The sequence below is a fragment of the Arvicanthis niloticus genome, chromosome 25 (genome assembly GCF_011762505.2).
Source record: "Arvicanthis niloticus isolate mArvNil1 chromosome 25, mArvNil1.pat.X, whole genome shotgun sequence".
Taxonomy (NCBI): domain Eukaryota; kingdom Metazoa; phylum Chordata; class Mammalia; order Rodentia; family Muridae; genus Arvicanthis; species Arvicanthis niloticus.
In genome coordinates this window covers 17,074,845-17,080,091 of record NC_133433.1, presented here as the reverse complement: position 1 = coordinate 17,080,091, position 5,247 = coordinate 17,074,845, and the positions used below count along the sequence as shown (strand labels likewise).

Here is a 5,247-nt window from a genome sequence, read left to right as displayed (position 1 = left end):
TGGATGGGTCTTTTATGGATTTTCCCCCCTTGGTTTCTGTTTCTTCTCTCTCTTCTGGCCTGAGCGACGTGGGGTTCTAATGACTAGTGAGTCTTCAAGTCCAGTAGGGTGTCTCCCCTGGGATTTTTGTGGCCTGTGTGACCTCTAGGGTTTTGGGGGCTACCCTTGCCTCTGGGGTGCCTAATACCAGTGTGTCCTGGGATCCCAGGTGCCAGGGGGATCTGGGGGAGGGGAGCACGTGGAGTTGTGGACTAGAAAATGAAATCCAGGGGGTAGGTTGCAGTTTAAGTCTGTTGGGTGTGTTTTGCGTCTTACCTGGTGTTCCTGGTGCCAGTGGGCCTCCGGGAAACCAGGTAGAGTTGTGGAGCGCAGGGGTGTGCTTTAAGAGAATGGGATGTGAGGCATGGGGTGTTCTTACCTGGTGCTCCTGGTGCAGAGTAGTCGGCTGGAAAGTGGAACGCGGGGGACAGGGTCAATTCACCACTGTTAGGTGTGCTTTAAGGAAACTTTGCCTTTACTTCTGCATGGGGATCCTGCCTGGACCTTTCCTGAGCTGGGTGATTCCCTCCTGGCTCCCCCTGCAGCCAGTGTTCCAGCTGCAGAGCTACCTCTCCAGGTACAGCAGGGCAAGGTCAGTACTTGGTATTTTGAACTACAATATTTAGGTCCATATTATAATCTTAGGTTAATGAAAAAAAAAATCCAAATAGTACCTAAAAGCAAAACATGTAAAAGATTGGTATAGGAAATAATTGAAATGAAGACACACGCTTCAAAAACTAGTGTATGGAAAAAAAATTACAAATAAAAGCAAACGACAAATTGGGAAAGGTATTTTTCAAAATAGTTCAATCTATCTCTGAGATACAAGAAGGGTCTCAAGGCATGAAGAAGCCATTCCTAAGAGGAGAAATAAGCCACTCTGTTGGCACACTTTTAATCCTAGCATCTGGGAAGCAGAAGCAGGTGGACTCTGAGCTTGGTACTAGCCTGGTATACATAGCAAATCCAGGCTAGCCTGGGATACATGGTGAGAACTTGCCTAAATAGTAAATAAATAAAAGAAACCTGAAAGTAAACAGGAATATATTTTTAAAATGTTACTGCTTCGGGGACTCCAATGAAGGAGTTAGGGGAATGACTGTAACCCCATAGGGAGAACAATACCAACCAACCAGACCCCTCTCAGAGCTCCCAGGGACTAAACCACCAACCAAAGGAGAGACCCATGGCTCCAGCTGCATATGTAGCAGAGGATGGCCTTATCTGGCATCGATGGGAGGGGAGGCTCTTGGTCCTGTAAAGAAGAGTCTGAATGTAGGGGAATGTTAGGGTGGTGAGGTGGGAGGGGGTGAGTGGAAGGGGGAGCACCCTCATAGAAGCAGGGAGATGGAATAGGGGGTTTGCAGAGGGGAAACAGGGAAGGGGGATAACATTGGAAATGCAAATAAAATAACCAATAAAAAAATGTTACTGCTTTTTAAATAGATTTATTTTTTATTTTTAACCATGCATGTGTGCACACACACATGAATGTAGGGTTGTCAGATAGCCCCGAACTGGAGTTACAGGTAGTAAATGAGCTGACAGACATGCATCCTGGGAATCAGACTTAGATGTTTTGTTAGAGAAGTGTGAGCCCTTAACCACTGAGTCATCTCCTCTGACCTGTCAGGCACAGGTTTTCCTAGAGAATGTAAATTGAACCAAAGAGAAGGTATTTTTTTTTTTCTATTAACTGAAAAGGAGCAGTAATATTCCAAGAATTTTTAGAACTTGAGACTCTCAGTCTGTTCCCCATATTCTCTGGTATCATAATTCTAAGAATGTATACCAAAGAGCAAGTGTGTATATGTACAATGCTTATCATATTTCTGATGTAAATATTAGAAGAACTAATTTTTTTTAAGAGTAGATTGGGCTCAATCAATTATAGCACACTTAACCTGAGATTTAAAAATCCACCACTAAAACCATGAAAAAGCTTGGCTGTGGTGTCTCAAGCCTTTAATCTAAGCATTTAGGAAGTAGAGGCAGGTGGATCTCCGTGAGTCTGTGAGTTCTAGGCCAGCCTGTTCTACAGGGAGAGTTCCATGACAGCCACAGCTACACAGGGAAATCTAGCTTAAAAAATTGTAATAAATACAATAATAAAATATAAATGAATAAAACCGTAAAATGTTTATCATTTGAACCCAGTCACAACATAAACAATATACCTGCTTTTTGATGTGCTTTAGGAAAAGTATATCTGTTCTCTAAACACTAAGGAAAAACAACAAAGCATTACCCCTGGATGATGAGAAACAAGTGATTTGAACATTTTTAACCACATTAATATTTGAAAGTTTAAAAATTTTTAAATTTTCACTTATTAAGTCAATAAGTATGGTACGAACACATGTGTTAACTTTCATTTAGATTTTTATACCTATTAAAGCTTGGTCTTAAATAAATCATTACAAATTTGCCATCAGTTCTAAATTATGATACCACATGCCCTATATTATCACTTCATTTTTGTGTGTGCAGTCAGTCTCAGTTCCCAGTGAGCCTGGGACTGGCGAGCTTGCAGAAAGACCGCCTCCTAGTGCCTAATCAGCAAACAAAGAACTCGATCGCCCCCTGCTGCTCAAAGTGCTAAAAGTCCCATTTGTTTTTAGAGAGGAAATGAACTTTTGAACTAGATATTTTCTTTTTAAAAGTATTTTATTATTGTTGTGTGTATGTGGTGTCTGGTGTGTGTGTGTGTGTGTGTGTGTGTGTGTGTGTGTGTGTGTGTGTGTGTGTGTGTGTGTGTGTGTGTGTGTGTGTGTGATTGTTCATATGATGGGGTCAGAGGGCAACTTCGGGAGTCAATACCGCTCCTCATTCTGTGGCTTGGCTCCTGAGATCTGGCTTGTGCCGCAAGCACTTCTCTCCACCGAGCAATTTCACCGGTCCTGACTACGTTCTTCTGAGCATCTTTTGTGAACATACCTGTTATTTTAGGAGAAAAGAAAATAATTTAATAATGACACAGCCGAGTACTGTTCTAGTGTCTCAAAACATGCTGTAAATTTACAGGAGCCAAGGAGGGAAATCTGCTCTGTCTTACAGAGAACATGGACTTGCTCTCCCAGAGCCCTTCAAAGGATGATTTTAACTTAATCTTCATTGAAAGCAATCACTGCTAGGTAATTCCTATATGTTTCTGGATTACTATGTTTGAAATACTGTGCACCAGACTGAGCCCCACTCCATGTGTGTGAATATATATTCATATATATGTGTGTTTATGTATATCTATGTGCACACATTAAATGTCCACCACACCCATGAGATACTGAAAAGGTTAAGTTGTTGCAGTCGACTAAGTGATAGTCCCAGCTGGCGTCAGTCTGTCTGTTTTCACCTGTATTCCGTTGTATGAGATTTTATTGTGCTTCATGTTTTAGCTAATGACTTTTGGGTCTTATGTCATCTTTTTATCAAAATTAATGGAAATGTTTATTGAAAGTTTTTCCAACACAATAAAGATCAAAAATCTATGAATTTGAAATATACAACCACATCAAATGTAAATCATTTAATTTATTTCACATATTTTCATTTAATAGCTAACAAATAATAGGAAGACTGAGTAGAATATGAGAAAACTGACATGGATTGAGCTTTAAATAACCTAACTTAATTTTATTTTTTTATAACAATAGTTAAAATAGGTATACAAGAGCCCAAAATGCTTAAAAACAAGTCTGTAAATGTCTTCAGTTAATTTTACATGCTGACCTATACATGTAAATTGTATCCTGTTTATATTTTGCTAAATGTACATGGCTTGAATTGAAATGTGCTAGAAAGGTCTGTCTGTCTGTCCGCGGGGTGCCATCATGGCGGACGCGGCCAGTCAGGTGCTCCTGGGCTCCGGTTTCACCATCCCTGTCCCAGCCGCTCATGTATGTGAAAGTGCTCATCCAGGTGGGATATGAGCCTCTTCCTCCAACAATAGGACGAAATATTTTTGGGTGACAAGTATGTCAGCTTCCTGGCCTCTTTTGCTATGCTCAGCACATTGCAAACATCGATGGGAAGTATGGGTTGTTCACAGGCTTAACTCCAAAACTGTGTTCAGGAGTCCTTGGAACTGTGGTCCATGGTAAAGTTTTACAGTATTACCAGGAGTGTGAGAAACCCGAGGAGTTAGGATCTATAAATGTACAAAAAGAAGGCTCATCCTCCTATGACCGAGTTATCAAAGAGACAACCCGAGAGATGATTGCTCGTTCTGCTGCTACCCTCATTACACATCCCTTCCACGTGATCACTCTGAGGTCCACGGTACAGTTTATCGGCAGAGAGTCTAAGTACTGGGGTCTCATTCCTCACCTCCTTGGTGACATCATTTCTTTGTGGCTATGTAACTCACTGGCTTATCTCATCAATACCTATACACTGGACAGTGGGATTTCTACCATGAATGAAATGAAAAGTTATTCCCAAGCTGTCACAGGATTCTTTGCCAGTATGTTGACATATCCCTTTGTGTTTGTGTCTAATCTTATGGCTGTCAACAACTGTGGGCTTGCTGGTGGATCTCCTCCTTACTCCCCAGTATATACTTCTTGGATAGATTGCTGGTGCATGCTACAAAAAGTGGGAAATATGAGCCGAGGAAACAGCTTGTTTTTCCGGAAGGTTCCATGTGGGAAGACTTACTGTTATGACCTGAGAATGTTAATTTGAAGATGTGGGGCAGGGACAGTGACATTTCTATAGTCCCAATGCACAGAATTATGGGAGAGAATGTTGATTTCTATACAGAGTGGCACGCTTTTTTTTAATAATGATTTAATCTTGGGAAAATGGAGGTGATTGGTGGCTGCCTTTTTTGTTCTTTGTCCTGGCACAATATCATTTACCACTGGTGTTCCCCGTTAGTTATTTGAAATGGGACCTTTATTTCTCTAAATTCTTGTTTTAAACAGAAAACAGACATATTTTCCTAAAGGAACAAGCAGGTTGTCATGTAGATTTAAGTCTCAGGTTAGGACTTTGTCAAATGAAGAATAGAATCCCATTAAGAAGGAACTAATTCTATAAGAGTTGATAAAATTAAGAAAGCATACCATGTGGGAGTTTATGAATTACCAGAGTAGATAGACACTAGAAAGTCAGCAGCAATTAGTCTACCTCCCACCATGCTTCCAAGCAGTTGACCCATCTTATCTTTCAATGCTGCTGAGTTATGGTAGAAGATTTCTGTTG

At 40.8% G+C, this 5,247-nt stretch overlaps 1 pseudogene; it reads left to right on the top strand.

The window, feature by feature from the left end:
• The first annotated feature begins 3,868 nt into the window (after positions 1-3,868).
• On the top strand, positions 3,869-4,798 carry LOC143438513 (mitochondrial carrier homolog 2 pseudogene; annotated as a pseudogene).
• The last annotated feature ends 449 nt before the right edge of the window (positions 4,799-5,247 follow it).